Source organism: Tubulanus polymorphus, chromosome 8 (assembly GCF_964204645.1).
Source record: "Tubulanus polymorphus chromosome 8, tnTubPoly1.2, whole genome shotgun sequence".
Classification (NCBI taxonomy): domain Eukaryota; kingdom Metazoa; phylum Nemertea; class Palaeonemertea; order Tubulaniformes; family Tubulanidae; genus Tubulanus; species Tubulanus polymorphus.
Window position 1 is genome coordinate 3,640,540 of NC_134032.1, and position 21,047 is coordinate 3,661,586.

Genomic DNA, 21,047 nt, shown 5'->3' on the forward strand with positions numbered 1-21,047 from the left:
TAGGCACAAATTTCAATACTTTGAATTTCCACTATACTCTATGTTTTTATTCAACAAAAACGTGACTTAGACTGAATGTTTTGATAGAAATTGAGCCGAAAATACACACATTTCTCATTTTTGAGTTGCATTTGAACTTTGAATTTACTAGTTCTTTTTAAACCGCACTGTCTATTCAGAAACGCAAGAGTTTAATTGTTTTTTAAAGCATTAAATGTTCTTTTCCCTGTCGTCTCTCCATAAAACGTAGTCGATGTCTCAGACTAGCAAATCAAGTTATTCAGTCTCTACATATTATTATCACACGTTAAAGGCGTTCACCACACATTTTAAACATACGACTTTTTTAGATCTTAAATGACGAATTAAAATAAATTAATATTCATTAATTTTAAAAATGCATCCTTGTCGCACACGGTCACCAATTTTTGAATATTGTGATGATACATAGTAAATTGTTTTCAAAGTTACCCAATTCTAATTTCCAGTCAAAATGTTTTGTTTATAACTACACCACATTGAAAATCAGTTATAATTATCAGCTATACTAATTATTCCCTGTTGCAGGTCTACTTAATTCTTAATTGACAATTGTGACCACTTTAGGGTTCTTATAAGAACCCTTGTGTCTCTAAGAACCCTAAAGCCTCACCAAGAACCCCCGAAGAACCATTTGTTCTAAGAGTGCACACGTGCACTTCGATCAGCTAATCAAGTTTCACGGTTCCTGAACTTCGCTGAAAAAGCTGAAACACTGAAAAGCTGAAACGCTGAAATAAAAACGCTGAAATATCAGGGAATTTCTGAAAAACGCCGAAATTTCAGGGAATTCCCGAAAAACGCTGAAATCGTGCTAGGTACCGACAATACACGTTTTGAAATGTCTTCCGGGCCGGTATCCGCTGCCGAGTCCTGAACCGTGTTTTATGCTCTACCTTCGGTTACAGAGACATGCCTTAAGGTCGTCGTCATGTTCAAGATCGATTGCGGATTGCGTGGATTGTTAGATGTGTTTTATTGCCATAGTTTTATGTGCATATACCGGTACGATCTAACAATGAAGTTATCACTTCATTTGAATAAATTCTTAATTACAGTAATATTAATTCACAATATTTATTCTTATGTTTGGTGATTTCTTGCAACTTATCATTGCCAAGTCTCATAAAAGTAGTAGCTGAATGAAAGTGCAGTTAGGCTGAACCTGATAACCCAAATTAAGTGCTAGCATGGAACTTATTATTGGAACTTATTAATGGATTATTTGATTCTATTAGCGGTGTCATTGAAATTCGTTAATAAATGTTCAACGGTCATAGTATACTGTACTTAGCATTACTACGATTGGCTGCCATATTTCTACAAGGAGGAAGGAGTCTTGAAGTGTATTTCGTAAACGGGTAGGGTACGGGGTAAAACCTGGTTTACTTTCTCTTTCAACTTGCTGGAGACTACTATCTGCAATGTATTGCATGCTTTGATTTGTCTGGCTTATAGGAGTCGAACGACATTTTCCCATACACAGGCTTGGCGTTAGTGTAAATGAAGGCTAGGCACTGCACATTGTGGATTGACTGGAACTCTAAACTCACAAAATTGAACGAATCAACAAGAAAGATCCAATAATTGGACGTTTGTCTAACTATATTATTTATTCATTCTAAGCCTGAGTCTAAAAATAGAAAAAGGTGCATTTAAGTAGGAAATAAAAGAATAGTGGCTAATACACCCTGGACTATATAGCCTATGGGGTGGGCCTAGTTTGAAAGCACTGAGGTCCGAGGGAACAGCACTTAGTAAATAAATACTGAAATTAAACTTACAAAACACCCAGTACTTGAGATGATGTACTTGACAGGAAGTATCTGCAGCTAAGCAAATCAACTTTGTCTATGACTCCTCCTTTTATAGATTCAGTAGTAGTCTTAAAATAAGAATCGGTACATTTTTCTAACAGTTGGTATGTCATTTCTTTAAAAAAAACTAATTATTATCACACCACAGCAGATAAATTATTAACAGTTGTTGAATGGTTTGCCCGATTTATATTAACTGGTTGACGCTAATCAGTATGACCCATACGTAGGGGCCTACTGCATGCCATTGGCGTCAATCCATTCCATTCCACGGTGAATTAAAAAGAAATTTAGTTAGATCCCTTTTGTCCAAAAGCTGCATCATTTATATAACTAGCTGTCTGATTTAATTTACCTCCTTCAGAGAATACCATAGTCCGTCGCCCATAAACTCGTTGACGAAAGAAAAGTTGCTACAGTTTTATACATGAACGTTCAAATAAGACATTTCGTGTCTTGCAGAGAATATTGAGCATAGTGTTTAAGTTGGCTTGCACGGTTTGTGAATGGGTTTTCCTCATTATGCTGCCTGTATGCATTCAAAATCCGAATTTCAAGCGAATTAATTTGTCCAACAAGTGACCCTCTAGAAGTATACTCCACACATACTGTCCATGCATGCCTCTGTAACCGAAGGTAGAGACTAAAACACGGTTCAGGACTCGGTAGCGGACACCGGCCCGGAAAATATTTCAAAACGTGTATTGTCGGTACCTAGCACGATTTCAGCGTTTTTCGGAAATCCCCTGAAATTTCAGCGTTTTTATTTCAACGTTTCAGCGTTTCATTGATTCAGCTTTTTCGGCGAAGTTCAAGAACCACGAATTCACTGGCGAATTTAATCGTCGCGATCGGGCGAAAAATTACGCTCGTGTTTCCCTACCTTAAAGTATTCGCACACAAAGGCTAATTGAGCCATGTGATTACATTTTGCTCAGGCCTTGTCTGCTGACCTGACATTTATAGTCAAACCTCGATCCAAAACGTTCATGTGATCACGGCTTGTATACAAGAAAACAAGAAATCATTATGTAGGCCTGTACATTTTGCTGTACGAAGGTTTGGTATACCGAATTCTCCAATCTCGACAGATGAGTGTACGGTACAGCTGAACGCATTATTCCAATGGGAATAGGGCCCATTGATTGGGCTTATTATTTCGTGCTTTAGAATATTGAAATAAGCCAATGTTCATTCAAATATCCAACATCAGTGAAAGTTTGAATACTGTATACATGTATATAGGTTTTCATGTTCTATGAATATTTTGCGGTTCATGGGTATATGCTGATGTCAAACACATGAAGATAAATGGTCAAGGGCAGTCAGTCGACACCAACTCTTTTCGACCGATGTTGCATCATTTACGGTCTGAATCGTTCAACTCAAGCAAAGCGATTAACACAATCGACATAACACTGGAATAGTTTGCAGTGACTAACAGTTTATTAACTAGTGGAATAGCTTTGATATTTACGCACGTGTTGCAAGGTTTAAATTGTTCATCAGTATAGAATTAGTAATCCATAAAAGCCAAAATCAACATCGGCCCAATACCCAGACCAAAGCAATTCATAATCAATCGATTGAATCTACAATACAATATATGTATTTATTCAAATATTTCAATAAAAAGATTAATTCCTTGAAACTTATTCTAAATCCTAATACGTTACTATATCAGTAAATGTATTCAACACCTATTGAGTCAGCCGATTCTTAAGATGGTTTCTTAATAGAACAGATCTATTTTAAGCGTGGTGATACAAAATAAATGCTTGGTCTAATCAATTCATATTTATCGATTTTACGTCCACGTAAGTACGGTTTCAAAACTGAATAACATTGGACGTTGACACAGTGGTTGTATATTAGGTTCGAATCTGTCAATACATTATATTTCATGTATCGGCATTTAAATTTTCAATAATTTCTATCAACCTGAATGGCATGGTGCAGATTTGCAGAAAACCCGTTGTCGCTGCTTTGCAGCTATATTTATAATTGTTATTTTTTCTGGGGACATTTTTTCTCGGGTCATTTCTTCCGTATACCGGACCTGACACTTCGACTCTGGAAAACCGACTGAACGGACTATAGGCAGGCAATATACGATATTAAAGTGGAGGTTGGTTATGGAATGAGAGAGGAACGCGCGTGTATCATAAGAAATAAGGTCATATAGGGGCCGTTGGTCGGTACAGTAATTATTAGCTCGACGATGAATTCATGAAACTGTTTTAAAGCTTTATATTATCTTCGCTGAATAAATCAAAACTTGAAATGGATGGTTATTTTAATGAATTTCTACAGCGGATTTTCATACAGAAATATTCACGAATTTCTTGTCCCAGTAAAAGGTATATGTAGAAATTGATGACATAATTACATGATTCGAACTGGGAGGAAATATCTATGAGGAAGTCTGTATGTTCCGGTGAGATTTGTAAAAGTACGACCAGCGAGTTTGGCAGTGTAAAAGTTGCAAATGCGAGTGAAACTGTTAGAAGCATTATTGTTGTACGTTTTGATTTTGTAGTTTTCTGATCGGACGAAACCATTTTTGAACCCCTGAATAACTGAATTATTATGACAGAATTTGATATTATTATGAAAGTTAACGGTACAAGAAAAACGTATATTACACATATCATAAAAAGTAAGGTTTGGTCCCAAGACTTGTAGTAACATCCGAAAGGAAAAATAAATTTCATTGTTGCTACTGGATGAACACCAATTACGAATGCATTTATTGTGGACATAAAAGCAATGACGCATCGGGCGAATCTGGGTGTACATATCAAACGAGATGTGAACGGGAAGAGAACAACTGCCGCACGTTCTAGAGATATCGCTACTATTAACCAGGCACTATTGGCGCCCATCGAATTTATTAAGAATTCGTATATTTGACAACTGATCAGTGAATTTACCAAGATTATTTGAGCAGTATTTAGACTAAAGTGAACAAACTGTAAAATAGGCATCAGCGTAAAACCAACACAGAACACTAAATCACTGATAGACAAAGCGATCAGGTAGTTAGCGTAAGATAAACTGCGGAATCTGCGACTTATCATTATCAGGAATGTAGCCGAATTTCCAAACGCTCCTAACAAGAACATGACAAGCAATATGACCAATGAAACTGTACGGTAGGTGCCAGACTTGTTCACCAATGCCATTAGAACGATGTAACTGCTGTAAGGTCGTCCAACTAAGTGCATCTCAGTATAATTCATCTCGGATCAACAAGTAGCACGTTAGAAATTACAAATCTATTAGAAACTTCTAAATGTTATATCCTATTGTAATTTCTTGTTTGCCTTCAAATTCTAGCAAATCAAATTAGCATCCAAATCTTAATCCTCATACTTCCATGTAATATTAATGGATGGTCGTCTCCGCTGCATGGAATGGCTGCATTCTCTGATGAATCGATAAATTAATTTCACGAGATAGAGATCCGTGTGGTTACAAAATGTCTTATTTACAAGTCTTACTGGTGATAGCTATTCTTCATTCATTAGAGATACTGTCAAACTATTCGCCATATAGGATTGATGGTATCATACTGTTTGCACGCACTCTCGCATATTTGTATAATTAATTTGATAGGAATACAGTCTTATTCTTGATAGCTATCTACCGTTAGAGAAATAAAGTTACTTTATGGTTGACACAATTTGGCACGAATAAAATATCAGAAATCTTACGAAATATACTCACATCTATCATCCACTTATAGTTAAAACGGTCGGAATAGCTGAAATTCGGTCCGCTGGAAGAAGATGAGAAACAAAGCTAAGGCTTATCATTTATCAAAGGCTTATCAAAGAAAAAAAAAACATGAAAAATATATGTTAATTTTGAAAAATTTAAGGTGGTTCGTCTGCTACCCCGAACCCTCGCTCGTCGCGGTCCTGCCTTTTTATAACCATGACATCACATGAATATCTGCTCTATAAGATGCTATGACCATTGAATTACATTGCATAGGCTCCCTTTTATAATGAATGAATTTCCATCGGTAACTTGATCGTAGCTTCGGACATTTATAGATTGAATGAATGGCAAGTAATGTCTGGCTGTAACCAATCCCCTGTGTAATATACCCATCTCGCTTTTACATTATTATGAAACTATCTACCCTGCGAAAATCGTTCATCAAATTAGGCAAGTCTCTACTCGGCGTAAAGAAACGCTCTGTTAATGCAGCTGCTTGTACCTTCTTGCCACTACGGTCAAATACTGGCTGCGCTCTCTAAAATAGACATTTCGACAATGGTATGTAAAGCATATCATGAAGACCTAATGTCTATGCACTCTACCCAGAACTGGTGCACAAATCTCCACTCACTTCTAGGATGCCACGACCTCTCAGGTGTTTGGTTCAATCGGTTTAAACCATCCCAACAAATAATTAATCTTCTGTAATCTAAAATGAAAGCCCTTTATTCATCTAGCTCAAAGAAATGAACGACTCAAACAATAAACCCAAAACACCAATCCTACAAACTATTTAAATCACGCTTTATTAAAGAAATCATTTTCTTGCCAAAAACTTCACAAATCGCCGCGAATTCTCCGAATTACGCCTTGGGTCCCGCCATCTTCGTTTTGAAACTGGACGATATCACAGTGTCCGAATATGTGAACTGGGTTATATTTCACTGCAGGAGATACGTAACGGCGAGGGGACTGAAACAGTATTACTATAAATAACCTGTCTCAGTGACACACGCATTCTTTCTTTTTGAATTTATTTTTCTTACCACTTTCATACGGGAAGCCTCTGACACGGTAGGTTTTGATATTTTTAAAGTATGTTTCATGCGTTAAGGATAAAGTTTAGATATATTTCTGGATCATGTTTCTTTACGTCAATACAGTGCATCCATTGACTGGTAGCCCCGGGAATATCACTTACAGAAAAATAAAATTTTCTTTTGCAAAATTTAGAAACAAGTGAAACTATTGGTTAGTTAAATGACATGAAATATCTGAGTAATGCAATTCAATGTGATTGGTTCCAAAAAGATAATCGAACCCCAGCGATTGATGGCAATATTATACAAATTCAACACAATGGGACAGATGAATTATTCCAAGTAGTCCGATTGCACGCTCGTAAAGACAGAAGGAATAATGTTATTCTGTATACCTATGCTTGTTTTAGTTAAACTATGCTTGTACGGGAAATTCAGATTTTTTTCATGTACTGCGTACAGGGATCATTATATGGGAGATAATAAGATTTAGTATGGAATTTGCAAAAAATATAAGTGGATTTCTGAAAATATATAATTGTCCATGAATGAGAATGATTGACCTGGAGAATATAGGCATTCAAATTTTCAAATTCATACTTTTGAAAGGTTCAAGCATCGTTTAAAAAATCACGGAACTGTCTGATATTTACATATAGTGTTCCATCAACTATCGGTATTTTGTAAGGTTTTACAAATTATTCTATGTCATGGCAACCCTGTATTCAGCGGAGAAGTGGCTCATTCCAGATTTAATTAAGTTTTAGTTTTACCTTCCTGAGAGCGCATTGAGGTTTTGCCTTTTTTCAAAAAAACCTTTTGTGTAAGTTGCGATCCTAATGCAGCTAGCAGTTAGAAAGTGTAGATGTCGTCAAAAACGAATATTATCTGATTTTTTACACGAACCCGTCATAATCCAATGAAATTTGTTTGCTAAGTTTGTCAATAAGCGAAAGTTTTCTTTTAAGGTAAAACATACGGTTTTATGTCCAGATTCTTGCCGCAAAAACAGAAGCTCCGCCTTAATGTCCGGCAAACGAAGATGAACCGACGTCGTGCGTGCGGTTATTTTATACTGGCGGGAGTGACGAGCCAGAGACACGTCACACGTACATCTGATCGGGTTGCCACGGCTCCTGCGTGTCCAGACCTTGAAACAAAAATCCCCAAACTTCCCCTAAATTCTCTGCCTCCTCTTCTTTTCATTGTCTTGTCAAATCTTCTATTGCTTTTCTCGATTTTTTCATGTTCCCTCATAATAAAGTCGAATTTTTTTGTGACACGGTTTGTGCTTAAACATTTTTATACCCACGCTGTCTTGTGAAATAAAATGAAAATTACAGCGTTAATTCGTTCGAGCTACCCCGGAATCAATCTCTTTCCTCGTTTTTGTAGAGAGCATCTTACGATTGCAAAATGTGATCAATTTTTAACTTACTAATTTAATCAAAAACTTAACGAATCAGTTAAATAGAGCTACCCCGGAAACCTGAACTTGGTTTATTTCTACGATATGTAATCTTGCATTAGATTATTTTGTTAGAATGTGTTCTTTTGGTCATCTTTCCTACGCGCGTAGTACATGTATTGATAAAGAATATTATACTGAATTCATGACGAGGGCCATTTCATTAAAAAGTTTCATATGTCATGTACTGTAATACGAGTCGCGGCCACTAATGGTAACATTTTAACCGATGTTGAAGAAGCTAATTCCCACGGTCAATGTTATAAAATAAAAACTGATTTCAACTGCGTTCACTGTAAGAGCTGTGGAGATATTTAACAGCGTTCAGTTGAAATCTCATTATTTCTATTCAGTTAGAAGTGTAAAGATCGAGGTCTATAATGATTAAGGCGTAACCAGGAGGTCACAAATATTATAAGCTGATTCACGGCTCAAGGAATGCATCCACCATGCATTTGCCTTGTGATATAAATGTGTTTGTTAATATTCACTTGACCTGCGTTTCGGGAACAATACTTTTCTACCTGCTTGTAAGCTAATTTTGTATGTCCCGATTCCAATTTTGTCAAATAAATTCGAACCTTCAGCTAGACTCCTGACTCGTCATTTTTGGTCTCTCGGCCATGACTATGACAGTGTTCAAAACCTTACTCGATTCACTAAATTCAGTTATTTGTCTACAGTGCAGTACATTTTTATAGGAAAAATAACTTTAAGAACTGACTGACTTGTGTCTTTCATGTGTCTCAACTCAATCCTTAGGCACATCAAAAGAAAACCCTGTTTCTCGGGCCCGACCGACCCAATATTTTGTCATTTGAAATAACCATTTTCGAAATAAAATAAAATTGCCTACCGACCCTATTTCAAAATTGTGGATTAGATGACTATTTTCAAAAATATATATGTGGCCGACCGACTACAAAGCTCTCCATTCTCGTAAATATTTTTTCTTTTTCGTGAAATCGTGATGTCGGCACCGAGACGACATGATAAAAATATCTTATTACATCGGATTTAACAATCTTATACTGGATATAGACAACGATGCTCATCAGATATTGGCGACCTTGGATTGTAAAATTCCAGGAATTCCGTATACAATATATTATACGCCTATTCAAGATTTTGATGTTTTCCTTTTTATAAACAGTTTCCAAGTGTGAAATATAATACAAAAAACATCAACTTCCCTTTATTATTGTGGTCGTCTAGCTGCTAATCCTACTTTTAACTGGAAATTTGGTCCCGTAAAAATTATTTACGGCGACCTACCCGCTGTCAGAAGAATACCCGAAATATTTTTCTATACAAACAAAAAAAAATTCCCTACCGACCTACCCATTTTTGTGATTGCCCAGCCGAGAAACATGATTTTTTTGTGTGGCCTTATGAGAATTCTTGGAGGCAAAACGAAATACGTACGTATTGACACCGTTCGATATCTTTATACGTCTTTAAATTTTTTGACCTTCATACGAAAAAAGACCGAATGAAAACATGTATGAATGCAATGGCTGGCCATCTTACAATATTCTGACTTCGTTGAGAATTATTATTATCGAGCCAAGTGACTTGTCAAATTTCACGCTCCAACACTCACCTATCAATAGTGAGTTAAGTGTAAGATTTTGATTGGCACTTTCATCTAGGCGTGTCATAGATTTCCAGGTATTGTTGTCGGTACGAACTGTGGTAATAATTATTTTACCACGGTTCCCTCTGAGAGGGCTGGCCACTTAAAGGTGATATCTGACATCAATGTGTTTCATGTAAACGTAGTACCGGTAACAGTCTAAATTTGAACGAGAAACACACGCTCGGATTTTAAGATGAATAATAATCCGTTAGTAAAGAAATTAACGTTTAGGCAATAAAGAAATTATATGTAATCTAAAAACTCTGCTGATCAGCTGGATGTCGAATTGGTGACGAGTTTTATACAGTTGAATTCATACCACAGAATACGATTTAGACCGGACCTCGTGCCAGTTCCAACCACAGAATAGTCCGTTCAAAAATTTGGATCGGACCTGGGTTCGCTCTTTTAGGTCCGTCAAAAACCGGTCTAAAATGGAAAAGGCAAATTCGGAATGGATTGTTTGCTCGTGTGAACGCTTGGTCTGGTCAAACTGGACCGGACCAAGTTTAGGCCGGTCTTAACGATGTCGAGTGAACACCCCTTTAAACTTCACTCGGGGTAGACTATCTTGCAAGTCTCAAATTTACCGAAGTATAAGACATGTATGGCTCTCATTCGTATGACAATATGTATGGTTTTGAATTAATTTGTTTGTAGAACAATTCAAATTACTTTCGGGAATAGCATAATCGTCGAGCAGTGAATAAATATTGAACACAAAGATTCGGTAATTATCGAGAAACGAGAGCAGACGCGGGAGGGAAGTTTTGTTCCCGAATGACAAAAACAAATACCAGTAATGCAAGTAAATAAAGTAAGTTTAATTAAAGCAAGTAATATGCATAAAATCTTTTTGTTCATGCCTTTAACCAAGTCCACTAGCCGCTCATAAAAAACCCTTGCCAGGGACTACGTTTGACTATGAACTCCCATTGAACTCTATTTTCAGCCAAATAACTAGTATAAAATAACTACTTTTACATCGGCCAATGAAGTCTTGAATGAGATAATTACTCGCATGCGGTTGCTACTATTTTCAGCCAAATAACTAGCAACCGCATGCGAGTAATTATCTCATTCAAGACTTCATTGGCCGATGTAAAAGTAGTTATTTTATACTAGTTATTTGGCTGAAAATAGAGTTCAACGGGAGTTTATAGTCAAACGTAGTCCCTCGCTCAAAATAGTAAAACGCTCAAAAACGAAATACTCCGTCTTAGCGCGGTAAGATTTGTTTCTGCGCGCCCGCAAAAACAAACTTTAAGCGCAAAACGGAATATAACGTTTTTGCGCGCTAAAACTTTGTTTTTCGCGGTCGTCAAGTAATGCGAAAAAAAAACATATATTTAGATAATTTACGCGCGCTACTATGATGTCACGCTGTCGCCATCTATTAGATTAAACGGTAACTTAAGAAATGATTAATCTATGTAGTTGTATTAATTGATTTCAAAGAAAAACTAACTTGATTCAAGTTTACGACCCCTTGATGAATAAATATATGCATATATCGTTTGTTATTATCGTCTTCGATTGATCACAATACAATGAAGTTTTATTGTTGAAAATACCGATAGTTGAATATGATTGACCGGCAACCAGTCTAGCCCCATCATATATTGATAACGTAGGCACACCAGCCAACACACAACGATATTAATAACGCGTGGTAGTTATTAATGCATGTTAACATATCGTATCGGTTTTTACGGTGTCGCAAAACCTTTCAAAATACTAAGAAAAATATCGGCATAACTTTCTGCTAGTTTTCTACCTTAAATACAGATATTTATCTTCATTTCTGAAAGATTCATTTTCTGAGAGACATTTCTAGCAGAACATTGAATTGGAATCTGCAGCACTTGGTCCGAACGTGTTAGATATAAATACCGTGCACGTTATATTAAAGTAAAAAAAAACAATTCCCATATTAGACCATGCGTTAGATTTGTAGATACAGAATTAGTAAAAATAAATGAAATTTGACGTTTTTCGTTTGTTTACATTGCTTTACGTCGTTTAGATCTCTATTTGTCCTATGACTAACCCTATTGAACATTTTGTAATGTTTCGCCAGTTGGGTTAAATAGTAGGGTTAGATTGAAAAAGCTATTTTCAGATTTTTCTACCAGTTCCAATTTATATTCAAATCGTATGTTAATGAGGGGTGGGACTAGGTAGATCTAACAAGTTATCACATAGAAACTGTTTGATCTAATAGATGGCGACAGCATACCTGCAGGCGTAATATTTTTTAAGTTCACGACCGCTGGCGATTAAAAAAAAATATTCGGATTATTTCGTTTTTGCGCGTCTTAAGTTTGTTTTTGCGCAGTAATATTTGTTTTTGCGCGGTCAGATTTGTTTTTGCGCGTTTTCGTGGAGGACGAAAAAAAAATTTACATGTCCCGAATCAGCCACCATAGCTCGACCGATAGGTCGACACATATAAAAGGCAAGCGTAGCATTTCGATTCACTATGACCACACTTTATCACAAGAGGGCCTAAGTAATCTAAATCCGTATAATCGAAATATGGGACCGATACTACTCGACTGCTAGAACCGATACTGCTCGATTGCTAGGCAAAGGCAGATGTAGTGGAAGGTTGACCCTGAATACACTTGCATTTAAAACATGGCTTTAATTACGTTTTAACGCGCTGTCTGAGATCTGGAATTCAATAACGAGTTCGCACATCGGCGATGGTAGCATTTACACGTAGATGAAAATTCAAGAATGTGATCTAGAAATCACCAAATCCACAAATTTTTGATACTTTGGCAACGAAATAGGATAGGTCTCTTTGCCAAATCAGAAATGTCAGCATCGTCGATTCTGCCGTTTGAATGTATTATTCCATCGTCACCGATACATAACTGTAAGTTTTCAATCAATCTATCAGTAACTGGAGCTCAATTATGTAAGAAAACTATTATACCAATATCCGAGTAAAAGATCGAAAGTATTTGTATTTGATGATGTTGTGATAATAATATGGATTCGGGAGTCAAAAAATCCAGTTCAAAGTTCAGTGAAAATGAACTAATTTTGACAACGGATGACCTACTGCTCTTCACGCCATCTGGCGGGATAGCTGGTTTTGCGGGTTGTTAGATATTTGTATTAGGGGAAACCTGCTCTGCATGCTGATGCTAGTTTTTAGAAGTAGGCATTGCATAATCGGAAGTCAAAGTATTCGCATCTCCTATTGAATTTTATTACATGGATCAGTATTGTAGTAGAACAGTTTTATAAATAGTCTTCTAAAAACTTGTAACGTACCGAAATATATGAAAAAGTTTACGCAGAACAAGACGTTTCGAAATCCGTAGAATATTCCTTCGAATTCACGCCACAAAACTATTAGGTAAAACGTTCTAGTAGGGGATTCATAAAAATTAATACGATGGTTTATCCAGATCACATACATGAGAAATTCGTTGAAGTTATGCGTGAATTTAGTGACAGTGTTGGGTAGAACACAAATTATATAGACTAAAATGACAACTAGAAGTGTTTTACTGGTCGATGACCGAAAGCGTTCTGCCCCTGTTCTATTCAACATGGTAGATTTCTAAGCACGTGATAAACCAGTTAGGATTGATGCTATGATGACCGCAATGGCCGGAAATATCTCCTGAAAGAATACGCTTGCCATTGTTATAATGACATAATGAAATTGGTTCATCCTATCAGACTGCTTGCAACTGAATTGAGTGAAGGTTTCGTAATATCTACGAGCCGCATTGCGATAAATGTAGATGCTTTTACTTGAAGAATCGAGGTTTATGATGTAGGAAAACACTATGACACCACATACTATGACGACACGCCGCTTGTAGGTGAAATATCTCATATGAAAGAATGGAAAACGTATAGAAACAAATCTTTCAACAGCAATTGCTAAGACTATGTAGTGTGATACTGCTATTGCTTGGTTGTAAGATATGTTAACCAACAAGCATTTTGGAATTAATTTGTTAGGAATGTACTGAAAATAATAATAGAAATGGTACAATGATGATGAACACAGTTTGCCATGTTTCGACAATGTCATATAGTTATCTCCACATATTTTCGGGTAAAATTGGAATTTAACCAGGATGTATTTCAAATAATATGGAAAGTTGCTCAGCTTGATAAATAAAACAATTTGTTCCGAAAACGCGAGAGTTATGAGATAGGGGAACGTGTAACGAACAGTCTGGTATCTGCGACATTTTATCAGTAGAATTATTGTCAGAAAGTTGAACACACTTCCGAGTGAAAACACTAACAAAGTAAATGTGTAGAAGTTGAGAAGATAAGCGCATCTAGTAAAACTTCTAAAGGCTGTAATAAAAGCTGGTGTCCTAGCAGCGTATGAGAGTCGCTGGGTTGTAGTAACGGCGATGATAGTAACATTATTCATATATGATACCAGTTGTTTAGAATCCGAATGCTACTCGGTGAACTGCGCAGAAACGCACACGATGCACCCGTCTATCAACTGTTATCATTTCTCAACAACCGATATGAAATTACAGTTGAGATGCTCGACATCAAACTCACCGTATATAATTATGAATAAAACGGCACTTCTAATATTACTCACTCTGGTCCTCTTTCAATCTCAAACAAAGGTTTCAGTCCTCATAATAAACTCCTTTTAAATTGTCAGTACGCCAGGACCCATAACCTAACTATGCGCAGTGATTCGTGTTATATTTTATTTTCGGACGAAGAAACAAATCTTTAGTACTACGTGTCATAGCAATGTGTCGGATTTTCTATTGCAAATTTTGTTTGAATTTTAATCCATGTGTCCGTAAATAAACACAAAAATTATATTGTGTTTGTTTGAAACAGTAAATCACGTAGGCCTAAAAGTAGCACAACTCAATAAACACTTCAAGCGGCCAAACGGTCTCAGATCACCCGCGGTATCGGAAATACTGAATCCGAATATCAACTGATATCCTGATACTAGTTCAGTCAAAAGTGTTGTGTAATGGATAGATTATGTATTTGTAAAATAGCTTACACTTCGATTGTATAAGATGGTTACAAATTCCTAAACAAAATCAAACTTGATAAATTTAGATTTAGGTTAAATTTTCCTTTCAGCTATCTCCGCGTTTGTTCGGCCATGTGATCGTTATCACCGAGCCGTCCGAGTTCAGGAAACACCGACAGTTGCTTCGTTAGATTCTTCTCACGTGACTCCAGTTCATCGCTACGCACGTGTTATGAACCGTGATACATTCTGCAAACATGTGCAGGAAATGTCAGTTTATCAATTAACAAACAGAGTCCACCGTTGTTTAGGGGAAGGACCGTCTGAACCATACTTGAAATCAGGCATTGTTATTTCTCTGAACTCATACAGCCAATCTCCGCATAGAAATATTCGCGAATTTCTCGTCTCAGTAATAGGTATATGTAAAAATTAATCACATAATTACAGATTTGAAACGGTGTAAAAATGTCATAAAGAAAATCTCTCTGTTCTACCGGGATTGGTAAATATGTAGTAATAGTGGACGGAAGAGTGAACATTGCAAAAGCGAGTGAAACTGTTACAAGCATTATCGTTGTACGTTTTGATTTGGTTGTTTTCTGATCGGACGAAACCACTTTTGAACCTCTGAATAACTGAATGATTATTACAGAATTTGATGTTAGAATCAAAATCAAAGGTAGAATGTTTACGTAGACAACGATCAGAGAGAAATATGTTATTTGCTCAAATGATTCCCCGAAACATCCTAAAAACTGGTCGATGTAATGCATCGACAAAACAGGCGTGAGATATAGAACCAGTAAATTCACTGCAGTATTTATCAATATAGTAAATCTAGCGAATCTCGGTGTACATATCAAACGAGTTGTGAACGGGAAGAGCACAATCGCCGCACGTTCTTGAGATATCGCTACTATTAACCACGAACTATTGCTGCATGCAAGAATCATTAAAAATTCATATATTTGACAACTGATCAGTGGATTCATCATGAATATAGGACCGTCTTTAACTTGATAGAGAACAAACTGTAAAACGGGCATCAGAGTGAAATTGATACAGTACATAAAATCACAAGCAGACAAAGCGATCAAGTGGTTAGCGTACGATAAACTACGGAATCTGCGACTAATAATTATCAGGAAAGTAGCCGAATTTCCGAATGCTCCTAACAGGAACCAGACGGGCAAAATGACCAGTGACACAGTACGGTAGACTCCAGACCTGTTCACTACAGACATGAGAACGATGTAACCAAGATAAGGTCGACCAATTTGCATCTGAGAAGAATTCATGATTCACGCGGATCAAATGATGGTGTATTACTATCTGAGAGTGTACTGACTGTCTGAGAGTGTGCTGACTGTCTGAGAGTGTGCTGCCTGTCTGATAGTGTCTGTCTTAGAGTGTACTGACTGTCTGAGAGCTGTACTGGCCTTGCCTTCAATCGGACCAAACTTTGTCCCGACTTTTCGATAGCTGAAGTGGAGAGCTGGACTGAAAATCAAGCGGCCAGGAGTAAGTACAGAACCGAGTCGATGACGATACCACCTGGGTCTCGTTCGAAGAAGGCAAGCGTGCTAACCCGTAGACCAATCGAACCAGCCCAAGTCCGATAGATATGAGCTTCTAGTTGTCCGTCGATTTACATTTTTACTTTAATAAGATCACTTTTAATAGTGACGGCATTCATAATCAAGATACCTTTCGACCATCTTCGCCCAACCTTCTTTGCTTTTATTCGGATTGAGAAGATTGCGATTTTGAATTTTATAACCGTTTTCATTTAGGGCTCATTCCCGCAGACTACGGATCAACGTGGCTTAACTTCACTAGACCGTTTACAATGGTGAGTCTATTTGGTAGTTAGCAGCTTTTCAATGTAAATTGATTAACTGGTTATATATATATTCAAAAAACCGTATCAATGTTGATTTCGATGGCTTTATCAGGCGCCCTCGAGGGGTCCACTTAACTAGACATGGGAAAAATGAATTACGACATTTTAGCTAGATAAATTTTGCCACCAAGACTTTTCAGAGACAAATATTTTGTCAATGATTCTTACAAACTAGTTCATTCATTCCATTCATTGAAATACTCCAGCACATTAGCATTCGCTAGTATTGTTGGAGCGTGCGCGTCTGTGTTAAATAATAATAATAATAATAAATTTATTTCCACAATAAAATTACAACATGTCATAAAGAGATATACAAATATGAAATGTTTTAATATAATGTGGAGGAGATTAGATGAAGCCAATGAAGGCTTATAAAATCTCTAATCCCCTAGCATACACCGATTCACTCAACTCATACACACATGCAGTCATACACCTTCACCCAACATGCACCCACACACGTAGTCACTCAGGCGGTCAATCACACTATCTTTCATTCACTCTTACAATCTGGTAATAGATGGCAGATACAGACAGATTAATTACAAATTCATTAGATACAATTTAAGTTTTCTTTTGAAAGTATCTATACACGACAGTCGTTTTAAACTTTTTGGCAAATTATTCCAGACAACAGGACCAGATATTTTTACTGTGAATTGTGTTTTGTTAGTCCGAAATCTGGCAACACGAAAAGAATTCATATTTCTGGTTGAATACGAGTGTATATCAACATTCTTTTTGAAATACCGATTAAAGGAATTTGGCAATTTTGAATTATTGAATTTGAACATAAATAGACTTAATTGAAATTTTGTAATATGTCTAAATTTTAGGATATTAAATTTCTTGAAGATAGGGTCAGTGTGTTCTAGGAAATGAGACTTATTAACTATTCTTACTGCTCTTTTTTGTAGTAAAATTAGTGGATTAAGCTTGTTTGCATAATTACTTCCCCAGATTAAATTACAATATTGTAAATGAGGATAAACAAAACTATAATAAAGGGTAATAAGGATATTTGATGGGAAATGCTTTTTTAATCTGGTTAAAATTCCAATGGAGCATGACACTTTACTGCAGACATATTTGATATGGACATCCCAATTTAATTTGTCATCTATAAAAAGACCAAGAAAATTCGTACTATGTACACGTTTGATTAATTCTCCATTTAACCATATGGAAGAATTAAAGTGATCTACACGACCAAAAATCATAAAGTGGCATTTCGCAATATCTATTGAAAGTTTGTTTACTTGATACCAGATGCCAAGTTTCGCCAGTTCAGAATTTACTATGGAAACCAATTCTTTGATATTAGAGTTACTATAAAAACAATTCGTGTCATCGGCAAAGAGGATAAAATGGAGTAATTTGGACGCATTAACGCAATCGTTAACGTATAATAAAAAGAGCAAAGGGCCTAGAATAGAACCCTGGGGTACACCAATTGATACATTTAATGGAGACGATAAGGTATTGTTGAAACTTAAAACTTGACTCCTGCCAGTCAGGTAGCTTTTAAACCAATCATGAGGAACACCTCGGATTCCGTAATAATCAAGCTTCATTAACAAAATGTCATGGTTAACGGTGTCGAATGTCTTAGACAGGTCCAAGAATAATCCAATAGTAATATTCTTATTTTCCAAGGCTTCAGAAAGATTATCAACAACCTTGGTTAATGCCAAATCTGTTGAATGTTTTGAACGAAAGCCAAACTGGTCGGGAATTACAATATCCTGTTTGTTACAAAAGGAAACCAATCTGTTGTAAACTAGTTTTTCCAGAATTTTTGAGAAGCTAGGAAGCAAAGATATGGGTCGATAATTATTTAAAGAATTAGGGGCTCCGGATTTAAACAAAGGACAAACTTTCGCAATTTTGAGTTCATTGGGAACTATTCCAGTCTGAAGACTACGGTTAAAGATATGGGATAAAGGGAACTTAATGATGTCAATCACCTGTTTTATAACAAAAATACTCAAACCATCGACACCGGCACTCTTCTTTAAGGGGAAACCCGAGACCACATCACTTATTTCATGAGGTGAAGTCGGAAAGAGAAATAGACTTTCATTGACACGTTTATTCATATATTGATGAAAGGATTGCCCTGTATCAGGGATTTGAGAAGCAAGCCTTTCACCAATATTTGCAAAAAAATTGTTAAACTCGTTGGCGATGTTTATATTACCAGAAATAACACGTTGATCAGAAGTAAAAGAATTAGGCATTTTAGAAAAAATGTTTCTACCTAAAACTGTGTTCAACAGTTTCCACTTTTCTTTCATATCATTTCCAGCAGCGAGCAATTTTTCAGAATAATAATTAGATTCGGCTTTGTTAATAAGCTTTGAAATGAGATTTTTGTACGAGTTGTATTTTGATTTTATTTTTTCTGAACGTGTTCTAATAAATTTCCTATAAAGGTTGTTTTTTGTTTTAATTGCTGCGATAATACCAGGAGTTATCCATGGTTTATGGAATGAGGGATTAATATGATTAACTGGTACCAGAGGAAAAACTTGATTGAAAACTAAAGAAACTTTTTCAATGAAAGTAGTGTAAGCAACTGAGGGATTATCAGATGAATACACTTCACTCCAGTTAATATTCATTAGTAATCTGTTGAAATTAGAAATATTGCGCTGCGAGAAAATTCTAGTTTTAAAAGGTTGTCTGTCAGACAGAGGCTGATCACCACTGCAGATAGTAAATATTGGGTAATGATCCGAAAGGTCGGTCATAAAAATCCCAGATTTGTGAACATGTCGCAAATCGTTACAAAAAATATTGTCAATTAAGGATGTCGAGTCACAAGTTACTCGAGTTGGCTTGTCAATCAAAGGTGAAAAAGAATGAGAAAATAAAGATTCGAGAAATATTTCAGTATGTTTGTGCGTATCATATTTCATGAGATCTATATTAAAGTCCCCCACCAGGTAGCAAAGTTTGTTCTCGCGAGTAATTTCTGCCGTTAAAACTTCAAATTCATCTTGAAAAGTTGGTAATTTTCCTCCTGGAGGTCTATATATTACTCCAATAATAATATTGGATTTTTTATCTAAAACAATTTCGATGAATAAAGATTCGAAAGTATGATTCCTAGTTGATAAGTCTGTCCGTACTTTGAAATTGAAATTTTCCTTTAGGAAGAGAGCTACGCCGCCACCAAGTTGACCATTGGCGCGGGATTTAAAAATACTCGTGTAACCGTTAATTCTATACAAATTGGAGTTAGAATTATTTGAATTAGTCCAAGTCTCGGTCAAACCAATGACCGAAAATTGACCATTACAACAATTCAAAAAATCAGTTAAACTGTCAAAATTTTTGTTGACACTTCTGATGTTATGAGAAATGATGGATAGACTTCCCCGTTCAAGAGGAGGATCCTCGTCAACATTAAAGTACAAACAACTGTTGTTTGTACAAGGTATATCAGTTACTGAGCTTTTCATACAAATAACAAGTCATGGTGTTTGACTAATATTCAACGTATTGTTTTTTCCTGGTTTTTTCTATTGAAGGTGGTGTTCCGGATAGTGATCTCTCCTTTCGTTTTGCCGAGGTCGGTGTGCAGAAAGCATCACTAGTGACGCCATCTATTGCCTCGCAAAAGTGTTTAAGCAATGCAAGCTTGCCGGTTTCACTGAGGTGAATACCACTTTTATCGGTCGGCGAATAAAAGTGGTCCAAAGCTTTACCAGACGGTTTAAGTTTCAATATAGTGTCATTATCAATAAACATGATATTCTGTTCCGCGCATAGTTTCCCGATATGGTTGTTAACTGCTATTGCAAGGCTGTTGTACTCTTTTACGTTGTTGGAGTTACCTTTTCTTGGAATGATACTAGAGAAGTGAATCTGGGCTTCATTGAAATGTTCCGTTGTTTTGGCCATGGCTAAGGACAGATTCACCACTACAGTGTCACTGTCATTTTTGTTGTTACTTATATCGTTTGTACCTAAGTGGAGAATAACGTCAGTAATCGACGATCGATCTAGAATCTGATTGTCAGCTTTATTCAGAAGCGATGAAATCTTTTCACCGCTAGCACCAGGCTGGCAAATAACCGTGCCATTCGGAAACTCGAAGTCACGGAGGTTAGAATCACCGATTACTAATACATTATTTGTAATAGTATTGGACAGCGGTTCGCTTGACGTTTTCTCGCAATAGTCACGCGCTTCGTTGGATATCGTGTCGCTCAGAGTCACGGTACAATCACGAGCTTTATGCTCTGCGGCGCCACATTTGAAACACTTAAATCGTGACGGACAGTCAGCTGAGCGATGATCGCCAAGGCAATGTTGACACCCTATACCCTCACAGTACACTCTTACGCGGAATCCATCGATTGATGTGAAGTTTGGAATAACTTTATTAACTTGTTT